The 14,673-nt window shown below is 39.9% G+C and overlaps 1 protein-coding gene and 1 long non-coding RNA gene across 3 annotated transcripts in view; one reads left to right on the top strand and one right to left on the bottom strand.

The window, feature by feature from the left end:
• The window catches only part of LOC307067909 (RAD52 motif-containing protein 1-like), a gene marked incomplete at both ends in the record, with an annotated part of 267,353 nt that overhangs the window by 102,487 nt on the left and 150,193 nt on the right, over positions 1-14,673 (bottom strand). The gene's annotated exons all lie outside the window — the stretch shown is intronic.
• The window catches only part of LOC307068479, a 33,758-nt gene that overhangs the window by 12,682 nt on the left and 6,403 nt on the right, over positions 1-14,673 (top strand). Inside the window, exon 2 of one of the 2 annotated variants that reach the window (XR_013811442.1) lies at positions 13,063-13,182. The exons of the other annotated variant lie outside the window; for it this stretch is intronic. This is a non-coding gene — a long non-coding RNA (uncharacterized lncRNA). The remainder of the gene's footprint in view (positions 1-13,062; positions 13,183-14,673) is intronic. 2 annotated transcript variants of the gene reach the window in all.

The following is a 14,673-nucleotide window of genomic DNA, read 5'->3' as shown; positions in this document are numbered from 1 at the left end:
CATGTGTTTGTTGGCAGTCTGTATATCTTCTGTGGAGAAATGTCTATTTAGGCCTTCTGCCCATTTTTGGATTGGGTTGTTTGTCTTTTTGTTATTGAGCTGCATGAGCTGCTTATAAATTTTGGAGATTAATCCTTTGTCAGTTGCTTCATTTGCAAATATTTTCTCCCATTCTGAGGGTTGTCTTTTGGTCTTGTTTATGGTTTCCTTTGCTGTGAAAAAGCTTTTAAGTTTCATTAGGTCCCATGTGTTTATTTTTGTCTTTATTTCCATTACTCTAGGAGGTGGGTCCGAAAGGATCTTGCTGTGATTTATGTCATAGAGTGTTCTGCCTATGTTTTCCTCTAAGTGTTTGATAGTTTCTGGCCTTACATTTAGGTCTTTAATCCATTTTGAGCTTATTTTTGTGTATGGTGTTAGGGAGTGATCTAATCTCATACTTTTACATGTCCCTGTCCAGTTTTCCCAGCACCACTTATTGAAGAGGCTGTCCTTTCTCCACTGTACATTCCTGCCTCCTTTATCAAAGATAAGGTGACCGTATGTGTGTGGGTTTATCTCTGGGCATTTTATCCTGTTCCATTGATCTATCTTTCTTTTTTGTGCCAGTACCATACTGTCTTGATTACTGTAGCTTTGTAGTATAGTCTGAAGTCAGGGAGCCTGATTCCTCCAGCTCCATTTTTCGTTCTCAAGATTGCTTTGGCTATTTGGGGTCTTTTGTGTTTCCATACAAATTGTGAAATCTTTTGTGCTAGTTCTGTGAAAAATGCCAGTGGTAGTTTGATAGGGATTGCATTGAATCTGTAGATTGCTTTGGGTAGTAGAGTCATTTTCACAATGTTGATTCTTCCAATCCAAGAACATGGTATATCTCTCCATCTATTTGTATCATCTTTAATTTCTTTCATAAGTGTCTTATAATTTTCTGCATACAGGTCTTTTGTCTCCTTAGGTAGGTTTGTTTATTCCTAGATATTTTATTCTTTTCGTTGCAATGGTAAATGGGAGTGTTTTCTTGATTTCACTTTCAGATTTTTCATCATTAGTGTATAGGTATGCCAGAGATTTCTGTGCATTAATTTTGTATCCTGCTACTTTACCAAATTTATTGATTAGCTCTAGTAGTTTTCTGGTAGCATCTTTAGGATTCTCTATATGTAGTATCGTGTCATCTGCAAACAGTGACAGCTTTACTTCTTCTTTTCTGATCTGGTTTCCTTTTATTTCCTTTTCTTCTCTGATTGCTGTGGCTAAAACTTCCAAAACTATGTTGAATAAGAGTGGTGAGAGTGGGCAACCTTGTCTTGTTCCTGATCTTAGTGGAAATGGTTTCAGTTTTTCACCATTGAGGACAATGTTGGCTGTGGGTTTGCCATATATGGTCTTTATTATGTTGAGGAAAGTTCCCTCTATGCCTACTTTCTGCAGGGTTTTTATCATAAATGGGTGTTGAATTTTGTCAGAAGCTTTCTCTGCATCTATTGAGATGATCATATGGTTTTTCTCCTTCAATTTGTTAATATGGTGTATCACGTTGATTGATTTGCATATATTGAAGAATCCTTGCATTCCTGGAATAAACCCCACTTGATCATGGTGTATGATCCTTTTAATGTGCTGTTGGATTCTGTTTGCTAGTATTTTGTTGAGGATTTTTGCATCTATGTTCATCAGTGATATTGGCCTGTAGTTTTCTTTCTTTGTGACATCCTTGTCTGGTTTTGGTATCAAGGTGATGGTGGCTTCGTAGAATGAGTTTGGGAGTGTTCCTCCCTCTGCTATATTTTGGAAGAGTTTGAGAAGGATAGGTGTTATCTCTTCTCTAAATGTTTGATAGAATTCGCCTGTGAAGCCATCTGGTCCTGGGCTTTTGTTTGTTGGAAGATTTTTTATCACAGTTTCAATTTCAGTGCTTGTGATTGGTGTGTTCGTATTTTCTTTTTCTTCCTGATTCAGTCTTGGCAGGTTGTGCATTCCTAAGAATTTGCCCTTTATTTCCAGGTTGTCCATTTAGTTGGCATAGAGTTGCTTGTGGTAATCTCTTATGATCTTTTGTATTTCTGCAGTGTCAGTTGTTACTTCTCCTTTTTCATTTCTAATTCCATTGATTTGAGTCTTCTCCCTTTTTTTCTTGATGAGTCTGGCTAATGGTTTATCAATTTTGTTTATCTTCTCAAAGAACCAGCTTTTAATTTTATTGATCTTTGCTATCGTTTCCTTCATTTCTTTTTCATTTATTTCTGATCTGATTTTTATGATTTCTTTCCTTCTGCTAACTTTCGGGTGTTTTTGTTCTTCTTTCTCTCATTGCTTTAGGTGCAAGGTTAGGTTGTTTATTTGAGATGTTTCCTGTTTCTTAAGGTGGGATTGTATTGCTATAAACTTCCGTCTTAGAAGTGCTTTTGCTGCATCCCATAGGTTTTGGGTCGTCGTGTCTCCATTGTCATTTGTTTCTAGGTATTTTATAATTTCCTCTTTGATTTCTTCAGTGATCACTTCATTATTAAGTAGTGTATTGTTTAGCCTCCATGTGTTTGTATTTTTTACAGATCTTTTCCTGTAATTGATATCTAGTCTCATAGCACTATGGTCAGAAAAGATACTTGATACGATTTCAATTTTCTTAAATTTACCAAGGCTTGATTTGTGACCCTAGATATGATCTATCCTGGAGAATGTTCCATGAGCACTTGAGAAAAATGTGTATTCTGTTGTTTTTGGATGGAATGTCCTATAAATATCAGTTAAGTCCATCTTGTTTAATGTATCATTTAAAGCTTGTGTTTCCTTATTTATTTTCATTTTGGATGATCTGTCCATTGGTGAAAGTGGGGTGTTAAAGTCCCCTACTATGAATGTGTTACTGTCGATTTCCCCTTTTATGGCTGTTCGTATTTGCCTTATGTATTGAGGTGCTCCTATGTTGGGTGCATAAATATTTACAATTGTTATATCTTCTTCTTGGATCGATCCCTTGATCATTATGTAGTGTCCTTCTTTGTCTCTTCTAGTAGTCTTTATTTTAAAGTCTATTTTTCCTGATATGAGAATTGCTACTCCAGCTTTCTTTTGGTTTCCATTTGTATGGAATATCTTTTTCCATCCCCTTACTTTCTGTCTGTATGTGTCTCTAGGTCTGAAGTGGGTCTCTTGTAGACAGCATATATATGGGTCTTGTTTTTGTATCCATTCAGCCAATCTGTGTCTTTTGGTGGGAGCATTTAGTCCATTTACATTTAAGGTAATTATCGATATGTATGTTCCTATTCCCATTTTCTTGCATATTTTTTTAAAATTAAAAAAACTTTGGGCCACACCATGTGGCATGCAGGATGCGGGATCTTAGTTCCGCAACCAGGGATGGAACCTGCGCCCCCTGCAGTGGGAGTGCAGAGTCCCAACCCCTGGACGGCCAGGGAAGTCCCACCTTAGAATGCACATAAATATGCATTTATATGAAAAGAAAATATAAAAAGAATAAAAAGAAAATAAAAATAAAAAGAATAAAAATATTCTTTTTACCCATGAGCACGGGGTGTCTTTCCATTTATTTTTATCTGTTCAGTTTCCTTTATCAGCGTCTTCCAGTTTTCAGTGTGCAGGTCCTTCACGTCCTTGGTTAAATTTACTTCTAGTTATCTTTTTGGATGCAATTGTAAGTGGAATTAAAAAAAATATTTCTGTTTCTGATGGTTCATTATCAGTGTATAGAATCACAAATGATTTTTGTGCATTGATTTTTTTTGGTATCTTGCAGCTTTACTGAATTCATTTGTTAGTTGTAATAGTTTTTTGGTGGTTGGATGTGGAAAACTAGAATTCAGAAATCCCACTGTTTCAACTACATCCAGGTCATCCACAGCGCCCAAGACATAGTGCCTCCCAGTATAATCTTCCCATGGTGCCTCTTGTAGTATGTGGACTCCTACAAGGGTGATTAGCATCACCACTGTGGGTGAACTGGATCTGGATAGGGCTTGGCCTCTATAACAGAGTTTGATGTCTGTATTTCTGGTGTGGTATGACATGGTTGTTTTTTTTTTTTTAACATTTTTTAAATTAGTTTCTGCTTTATAACAAAGTGAATCAGTCATACATATACATCTGCTCCCACATCCCTTCCCTCTTGCGTCTCCCTCCCTCCCACCCTCCCCATCCCACCCCTCCAGGCGGTCACCAAGCACCGAGCTGATATCCCTGTGCTATGCGGCCGCTTCCCACTATCTATCTACCTTACGTTTGGTACTGTATATATGCCCAAGCCTCTCTCTTGAGAGTGGACTTGAGGATATGGCGAGGGGGAAGGGTAAGCTGTGACGAGGCGAGAGAGACATGGTTGTTTTGATGAGTACTTTATTTTCTAGTAAATTTCAAGTGTATAAAAAACTTTAAATAGCAGTATAAAGTTTTCCACATTCACAGAATACTCAAGTTTGTTTTACCCTGTGAGAGTGGGAGGGCCACTCTCCCAGGGAACCAGCACATAACCCCAAAATGAGGAATAATTATGGTTTACACATTATAATCCTATCCACAGACCCGCTTCAACTTTTACCAGCTGCCCCAGCTTTGTGGAAATGTATTTTCCATTCGAATGCAGTTTTCTTTTCCTGGAACCATCACTGGGACTTTTCCTCACTTTAAAAACCTTGTTGGATTTAAAGTGTACAAGATGAGCATGATCTGGGTGGTTTTTCTGTATGGCTTCTTTCACTTAGGATGTTTTCAATGTTTATCCGCATTGTAACATTGATCATTATTTCATTCATTTTTTTCATTGTGATTAAAAACACATAACATTTACCATTTAAACCATTTTTAAAAGCTTTATTTAAATAAAATTTATTTTATTTTTAATTTTTTGGCTGTGTTGGGTCTTCATTGCTGTGTGCGGGCTTTCTCTACTTGCGGCGAGCAGGGGCTACTACTCTTCATTGTGGTGTGCAAGCTTCTCGTTGCGGTGGCTTCTCTTGTTGCAGAGCAAGGGTTCTAGGCACGCTGGCTTCAGTAGTTGTGGCGCACGGGCTTAGCAGCTCCACGGCATGTGGGATCTTCCAGGACCAGCGCTTGAACCCGTGTCCCCTGCATTGGCAGGCGGATTCTTAACCACTGTGCCACCAGGGAAGCCCCCTTTAAACCATTTTTAAGTACACAGTTCTGTGGCATTAACTACATTCACATTGTTGTAAAAATATCCTCACCATCCATCTCCAGAGCTTTTTAATTTTCCCCATGTGAAACCGTAGTCATTAAACACTAACTCACCTCAACCCCTGGCAACCTTATTCTACTTTGTCTTTGAATTTGACTTATCTGGATACCTCATACTAGTGGAATCATAGAAGGTTTGTCCTTTTGTGTCTGGCTTGTTTCACTTAGCATAATGACTTCAAGGTTCATCCACACTGTTGCATGTGTGAGAATTACCTTAGTTTTAAAGGTTGAATCATATTCCATTGCATATATACTACACTGTACTTATCCATTCATCTGTTGAAGGATGTGTTGTGTTGCTTCCACCTTTTGGCTCTTGTGAATAATGTTGCTATGAATATGGGGTACAAATGTCTGTTCCAGTCCTTGCTTTCTAATATTTTGGGTGTACACCCTGGAGTGGAATCAAGGGATCATACGTTAATTCCATGTTTACGTTTTTGGGGAGCTACCATACTGTTTTCCACAGCAGCTGTATAATTTTATTTTATTCCTTTATATGCAGAATAATGCAGCTTATTGATCTTCCTTATTTTGCTTATCCATTTACCTGCTGATGGACATTTAATCTTTTCTACCTTGGGCTATTGTGAATAGTGCTGCTATGAATAGTTGGTGTACAAGTTTTTGTCTGAACACTTGTTTTCCATTGTTTGGGTATATATGTAGGAGTAGAGTTGTTGAACCACATGGTAATTATATTTTATATTTTTGAATAAATGCTAAAGTTTTGTACACCTAGACTGCACCATTGTACATCTCCACAAGTGACTTTTAAGGGTTCCAATGTCTCTACATTGTTGCCAACATTTGTTACTTTTATTTATTTATTTTAAAATTTATTTTTATTGTTATTTTTATTATTTTTATTGTTATTTTTATTTATTCTAGTGTGTGTGAAGGGGCATCACATTGTGGCTTTTATTTGCATTTTCATCATGACTACTGATGTTTGACATCTTTTCATGTCCTTGTTGACCATTTGTATGTCTTGCCTGGAGAACAGTCCATGCAAGTCATTTGTCCCTTTCAAAAATTGTATTGTTTGTCTTTTTTGTTGATGAGTTGTAAAAGTCCTGGGTCTATTCTAGATAAAGAGTCTTATCAGATATATAATGTGCCAATATAATATTTCTTTCCATTCTGTGGGCTGTCTTTTTACTTTCTGGATAGCCTCTTTTGATGCACAAAGGTTTGTAATTTTGAGGAAATCCAATTTACTTTTTTCTTTCATTTCTTATGCTTTACTGTCAAATCTAAGAAACCATTGCTAAATTCGTGGTCAGGAAGATTTAATTCCTTGGTTTATTTGAGAGTTCATAGAGTCCTTTCTCGGTACCCACTAGACCAGGCTTTAGGCCTGGGGTTGAGTCAGTGTGAGGGTTCAGGGGTCACGGTTTAGGGTTATGGGTCATTGTTGGAGAGTCATTGTAGAGGGTTGTGGTTAAAGGTCATGGTCAGGGATTAGAGTTTGGGGGTCAGGGGCGAGGGTCTAGGGGTCTGGGGCTAGGGTTGTTAGGGGGTTACGGTTAGAGGTTAGGGTTCATAGGGTTAAGGTTAGAGTTAGGTTTAAGCATAATTGGCCCTCACTGCCCTCCCCTATTCTTCTCTCTGAAGCCTCCAGAATGGATAGGACTTGCCCAGGGTCAAAGAGGAGTCAGGGAGCTGAGGTCAATAACTGTTTTTCTGGCCTCCCTTTCCCCAGTCCTGGGCTCTGAGAGAAGAATGAAATGTCTGTTCTTGTCTCGGACTGTTTCTTATCCACCTCAACCTCTGTCAAGGATTAGGGAGGGTGTCAGAAGTCATGCATGGTTTCCTTCTGCCCTCCCACCTGGGAAGGGTGATGCTGGCCCTACTCTGCCTGGGCAGCCCCAGGTTCCAGCACAGCCCAGACAGGAGGGCACTCAGTGGACATGTGTGGATTTATACAGGACTGGGTGCAGTGACCTGCCAGCTCCCAGATGCTGCCTTCTTAAGGGCTGGTGGGGCCTTCCTGGAACTGGAGGCATCCTTTGTGCAATCTGAGTGGGCATGAATAGATGATCAAGTCTCAGGTAGGACAGCCCTTGACCTCTCACTATCCAGGCAGGCATCTGTGGTCCTCTAGCTCAGTCCAGCCTGGGCATTGTCAGGCCCTCATGTATAGTTACTGAGCTGACCATGCTGCCGGGCAATTGAACAGCTACCTGGGCAGTGTAGACATTCCTTTGAGAAGTTTCAACTACCAACATCCCTGTGGTTGAGAAAAAGGCCTCCCCCTCACAGCCTTGTAGCTTGCCAAGAGAGGTAATAATCCTCTAAACATTGGAGTGTGTCCCTGACACAACAACCATACAGCAGACCATGGCCCTGCAATCCTTTGCCCTTTCAGTCGTTAGAAACTTTTGACCTTCATATTCATTAAGAATCAAAGATATGGGAGCAACTGGACCTCCCAATGGGAGATTCACACTGAGACTGCATTGTCTTGGAGAGCCATATGCATCCATGTGACCTCTGGAAAGCCTGCCAATTATGGGTTCCATGGCATGGAATAATTCTTGAACCTCCTGTTACTTCATTGCACAAGAGTTCCCTTACCACCCTAGCATTTGGTTTCTTCCCTTAGTAAAGGAGACAGAAGAAACTGGAAAAGGAGCAGTATTGTTTTTCAGGGATGGGTGATTAATATGGCCAGGGAGATGGCATAGCTCCAGGGCTCCCACCTCTCAGGGGCAGGAATGAGGTCTGTGTGTCTTCTGAGGGCACATGGGCTGTTCTGGGCCAACCTCTGAGATGTGAGGACCTGGTGCCCAAGGCAGGAGACTTGAGTTTACCACCACCAATAATCCTGACTTTTCAGCAAGTGAAAGAACTTCTTGCAGTCTTGGGAGGACAGTAAAAGCACTAGATAAGTAGCTGCAGCCCCTGACCCTAAGTGAACCCCTTTCTTCCTTTTGTGTCAGATTCTATGCTGTACAGTGAGCTGTCCTTGACCTAGAATCTGTTGCTTTCTCCCAGCCAGCATCTGTTCCCATGCCCAAGTGCCTCAGTTTTCCTTTGGGAATTGCATCTCACCTGCTTCCAGTCCAAACAGTTCCAGAAGGATGACCCCATGTTCCACCCAGCTCGAAGATGGGTTTACAGCCCACATCTAGCCAGTCCCATTTTCCATCTTCTGGTGATGGGGGAAGTATGAGACTGTAACCCAAGCCAGACCAAAGGCATTTAAAACCATGACTTTCTTGGAATCCAGGAAAAGGAGAAACCCTTTCTCGGAAAATGGATGGTGAGTGGTTGTCAGCCTAGCATAGCTGTTGGGCCAAGGGCAGTGAGAGAGCCTGTGCCTGTGAATGGGGTCCCCCAAAGGCACTGAGCAGGACAGAGGTTTGGAGAGAAGCAAGATCACACGGAGAGAGTGTGAGCCACTGGACCTGCCAGGTCCAAACCCATTCTTCAACTTGCCACTTGCAAGTATTAATGTATTTCTACCCTTACAATAAATACTAATTTATTTTACTTCAGTAAGTGTGTCCAGTCGCTGGGAATAAAAAAAAGTCCTAGTTGACACATCCGAATCAATACTCCCTGATCCACCCTCAGGTGTTCACACTGGGTAGGCGTGGCTGGGGGGAGATGAAGACACTGGGTGAGGTCATATACTAGGGGAACTGCCAAACAGCTCTGTCCCTGCTCCTTCCCTGTCCTGGGAGAGGGAAACCCTGGAACAGTGATAGGATAACCAGTATGGGGAAGAGGTTCCTCAGTGATTAATTGCTCTTTTTGTGTTTTCCTTAATTTAGGGTTCATTTTGGTAACGTGTTTCTACAAAGAAATCACCCGTTTCCTCTAGATTTCCTGTTGCAGTAGTTTTCTCTTATTTAACTTTTAATTTTTCCTGTCTGATTTTCTACAGAATCATCACAAATAATGAAGAAATATTGATACTTTATTATTAACTGAAGTCCCTATTCACGTTCCCTTTGTTATACCTTTCCTTGTTCCAGGATCTCAGAGGACGTGGGGTCATCATGTCTGTTTAGTCTCTTCTGGGCTTTGACAGTTGCTCAGACTCTCCTTGTTTCCATGACCTTGACAGTGTGGAGGAGGACTTGTCAGGGATTTTATAGACTGCCGGGCACTGGGATTTGCTTGGTGGTTTTGTCATGGTTAGACTTGGCTTTGAAAAAGCAGATTACAGAGGTGAAGTGCTTCCTCTTCACTATATATCAAGAGGACAGGATCTTAAGGGAACTTCTCACTTATATTCTTAATTTTGGTCACCTAGCTGAAGTAGTGTTTGTCAAGTTTTCCCACAGTGAGGTTAATTTTTTTCCATGTCCATCCTGTGTGTCTTATGTAGGAGGAATTCATAATGCAGAACCCACACTTGAGGAGAGAGGGGTTAGCTTCACATCCTTGATGGACAGCTGAGTGTCTATATGAATTGTTTAGAAACTTTCTGCGTAGGAGATTTCTATTTAACACCATTCATCAAAAACTATGTAATTTATTTTTACCAGTTTGGACACATGAAACTTTAACTTTTAACTTTTGTTTATAATCCAGCACTACATTATTAGACTGCTTAGTTCATTCTTGCTTTGGCTGTTGAGAGCTTTTTTCCATTTGCTCCTGTTTTCATTTTACATAATTTTTCTTTTGTGGTTTTTTTTAAATTTTTGGTACTTCTTTACTTTCTGATATTTTAAGATTATCCTGCTTCATATATTTACTGTCTCAGTCCTAGCATCAGCCCTTTCTTCTGAGAGCCCTTGTTCCTTTTATTAGAGACTGGTATTAAAAACTTACATGTGGGAGCTAAATATGCTCAGCTGACAGTGCATGGAAATATGTGCATGTATCCCAGCCTATGCATATACACATAGTTCCACATGGAAATCTTTATAATTAGGTGTATCTCTGTTAGGCTAAAGATAGTTTATACTGATATTTCCAACCTGATCTGTTATGACATGGATATTGTAACCTTCTCTCTTTGTCTGTGACTTCCCACTCCAGTGGTCAGAAACCTGGTTTCCACCATTTGTCATTTATTAAATTCACTGCTTGTTCCATTCGATTACTGATATAGTAGTTTCAGTACTGTTAGCTGCTACCCCTCATGGGAAAGAACTTAGAGTCCACTGTGTATGTACGGTATATTTTGCCTTTGGCCTACAGAGTCCGCTCATTTCCAAAGTTAACTTAGGTCAGCCCATTTTGTCCCACCACCAACAGTGAGTTTTTTCATACATTTGTAAATCAGTTAGATTCTTTGTTACATTCTGTATGCCAGTCTTTGACACTCCCATATCCTAAGTAGCTAAATTTGAATAGATTGTAATTTACTTGTTGGGTTGTAAAAATCTGTGGGTGTAGACAAATACATAGTGACAGCTATTCACCACTAAAGTATTATACGGACTGTTTCAACCACATATTCCATAAACTGTTTGCCATGTCAGTGTTGCCTTTTCTAGAATGTCATATAAATGAGGTCATACAGTGTGTAGCACTTAAGACTGGATTCTTTCACTTAGCAATGTAAGTGTTAGATGCATCTATTTTTTTTTTTTTTTTTGCCTGGGTTGATGGTCCATTCCTTTATATCGCTGAATACTATTGCATTGCATGTATATGAGAGAAAAAATAATTTTCCCTCTACTCTTCTGTGTTCTTCATTGAGATCTCCCTTATAATGAAAAGGAGACGAACTGGAGAAAACAATCAGAAGTTTAATATATACCATCCATACCTCCTGTATACTTGAAAGATACCCAGGAAAACTGAGTCACTCCCTGAAATGGCCCAAGCCATTACCTTAAATGCTTCTGCTGAGAACAAAAATAGATGTTAGGGAATGGAGGAAGCCATTTAAGGGAGGTTATTAGGCAAAGCACAGTAAACAAGGGTATGGTTGTTACACAGATTTATATCCAGGCCTGTTTCATTGACAAGCTTTTTTTTTTAACATTTATTTATTTAGCTGTGCTGGGTCTTGGTTGAGGCCTGTGGAATCTTTAGTTGCGGCATGTGGGCTCTTATTTGCAGCATGCGGGATCTAGTTCCCTGACCAGGGGTTGAACCCTGGCCCCCTGCATTGGGAGCATGGAGTCTTAACCACTGGACCAGCAGGGAAGTCCCAACAAGGTTTTCTTGATATTTAGTCATCATTCAATTCCTGGTCCAGAGAGGGACATACCCTTACAAATGGAGATATCCTTAATAATTGTAAATTTACCTCATAAAAGGGCATTTTCTGCTTGATTTTGAAAGATTCTCCTGGGTCTGTTTCTTAAATTAATCAGTCCAAAATAATCCTTTTGTCAAATGGGCATATTTTGGGGTGGTGTATTCTGCTCCCCTTGACATGTATGTGCCCTAATTTGCTTATGAATTCATCTACAGAAGGACATCCTGATATCTTTAAGTTTTTAGCCATTATGAATAGAGCTGCTGTGCATTACTTGATGCTAGTTTTGGTTTGAACACAGTTTTTCAAAGCAATTGTCTAAATACAAGAGGTACACTTCTTGGATCCTAGGGTGAGACTGTTTAGATTTGGAAAAAACTGCCAAACTGTCTTCCGAAGTTGGTTGTACATGCATTCCACCAGCATTTTGAGTATATTCTTGTATGCTTATTTACTGCCTGTTTATCTTCTTGGGCCAGGTGTGTGTTTCAATCTTTCCCAAATTTTAATGGTGTTGTTGGCATAATTTGAGTACAGATCCTTTATCAGATACGTGCTTTGGAAATAGTTTCTTGCAGTTTGTGGTTTGTCTTTCGGTTTTCTGAATAAGGTCACCAGACCCAAGGTCATGTAGATTTTCTTTTTGTTTCCTAGGATTTTTATAGTTTGGTAATTTAAATTTCTCTGTGGGCAATTTTGAGTGAATTTTGGTTTAAGTTGTGAAGTTTGTGTCTACATTCATTTCATTACATATGGTTTCTGATTAATTGTTCCTTAACCATGTTTTGAGAAGATACAGTGAGATACTTGGCTCCATTTCAGTTTGGATTTCCAAACTTAGTATGTACAGCAGAGCTGCCTTCCGGATGAGGCCTCTGGGTTTGTGAGTGCGGCGCTCCCGGCACTTCTCTGACGTCCCACAGGGGGCGCCGAACCCACCTGTCTGACCCTGGGGGCACAGGTGCACCCTGCCCACAGACTTTGCTCTGTGACAAGCAGACAGGAGCTTTGTCTCCTGTCAGGGCTTAGGTTTCTGGACCATGAGGCATTGTCCACACTAACAGGAGCTGGGTTTTCTCAGGAACCACTGGTGAGGAGACTCCACAAGAGGAAAAAATGAGCAAGTGTGGAGAATCTTCCTGTGCAGCTGACTGCTGGCTGGGTGGGGTGCATCTTCAGGGGACTCAGGAGAGAAAGGGTTTAATGTGGAATATTGTGCACTTTAGTTAGTTTTATGTGCAGTGTAGATGGTGACCAGTGTCGTTCTTTGGGGTCTGGTGTCTAGTTTTCCTGGCACTGTTTGTTGATGGCTTTGGGTAGAATAAACATTTTTAATAATAGTAATTTTTCTGATGCATGAGCATGGAATATTGTTTTCTATTGTGTCTTCAATTTCTTTATCAGTGCTTTATAGTTTTCTGAGTACAGGTCTTTCGTGTCCTTGGTTAAATTTATTCCTAAATAGTTTGTTCTTTTTGATGGAATTGTAAATGGGATTGTTTTCTCGATTTTTCTTGCTGGTGGTTCATTATTAGTGTGCAGAAATAAAGCTGATTTGTATATATTGATTCCATATTTTGCAACTTTACTGAATTTATTTTTTAACATATTTTTTGAAGTAATGTGAAAAATTGTAATACTAAAATCTCACCATTTCTACTGCACCCCAGGTCATCCACAGGACCCAAGACATGGTAGCTACTAATATACTCTTCCCATGGTGCCTGTTAATACCATGCGGACTCCTACAAGGGAAATAAGTATCACAACTTTGGTTGAACTTGGTCTGGGTAAGTCTTGGCCTCTATAACTAAGTTTGATGGCTGTCTTATCTGATTTTCTGGCATGGTACTGACATGGTTGTTTAGAAAAGTAATTTACTTTCCAGCAACTAAAAATGTACAGAAAAGTTTCAGTAATGGCAAAAAGTACTCACATTTGCCGCTTCACACAAAATGCTCAGTGTGTTTTACCCAAGGAACCAACACATAATCCCTAAATGAGGAAATCATGATGTCCACATTATAATTTAATACACAGGCCCACTTCAACTTTCATCTGCTCTCCCAACTGTATGAAAATGTCTTTTTCCATCCCGATCCAGTTTTCTTTTTCTGGAACCATTACTGAGTTTTCCCCTCATTTGGACAACCTTGATGGATTTGAAGCAGACAAGATGAGTAGGGGATCTGGGTGGCCTTTTGTTTTGTTTTTTTTCCCCCCCTTGCAGTACGCGGGCCTCTCACTGTTGTGGCCTCTCCCATTGCGGAGCACAGGCTCTGGACGTGCAGGCTCAGTGGCCATGGCTCACGGGCCCAACTGCTCCGTGGCATGTGGGATCCTCCTGGACTGGGGCACGAACCCGTGTCCCCTGCATCGGCAGGCGAACTCTCAACCACTGCGGCACCAGGGAAGCCCTGGGTGGCCTTTTCTGTATGGCTTTTTTCACTAAGGATGTTTTTAACGTTCATTTTTGTAACAAATGTCAGCACTACACTTTTTTTTTCATTGTCATTACAAATACAAAACATGACTTTAGCATTTAATTCATTTTACGTATCCAGTTTTGTGGTATTAACTACCTTCATGTAGTTGCACAAACACGTTAACTAACACGTGTACATCCTGTTTGCATGGGAGATACCCAGGAAATTGAGTAACACCTTGGAATGGCCCAAGACATCACCTTAAATACCGTCTTCATCTAAAATGTAAAAAAAAGGAAGGGTATAGTTGTTTCTGTCTACATTCATTTGATTGCATATGGTTTCCAATTGATTGTTGTAGAACTAGTTTTAGAGAAGTCATGGGATAGTTGGCTTCATTTCAGTTTGAATTTCCAAATTTAGTGGATTCTGCAGGCTTGATACAAGGTTTACAAACTTGATATTGGATCAGGACGTCCCATGGTGTAACTGGTATTAATAGTTTGTTCAACAATTAAAGTTCTGTGTGATATGAGTTCAGCCTGGAGTAATCCAGGTTAGTTTCTATCTCTTATACATTTGTCCCAGGATGAAAGGACAAAAGAAATAAGGCCTACTTTATAAAAGTGCCTTCAAATTAATTGATGGTATAATCTCAACCTAATTTTAAAAAAAAAATATTTTATTGAAGTATAGTTGACTTACAAAGTTGTGTTAATTTCTGCTGTACAACAAAGTGATTCAGATATATATATACACACACACACATACATATATACATACTGTTTTTCATATTCTTTTGCATTATGGTTTATTACAGGGTATTGAATATAGTTCCCTGTGCTGTACAGTAAG

This window comes from Hyperoodon ampullatus (genome assembly GCF_949752795.1).
Source record: "Hyperoodon ampullatus genome assembly, chromosome: 19".
NCBI lineage: Eukaryota > Metazoa > Chordata > Mammalia > Artiodactyla > Ziphiidae > Hyperoodon > Hyperoodon ampullatus.
This window is presented reverse-complemented; position numbering and strand designations above follow the sequence as displayed.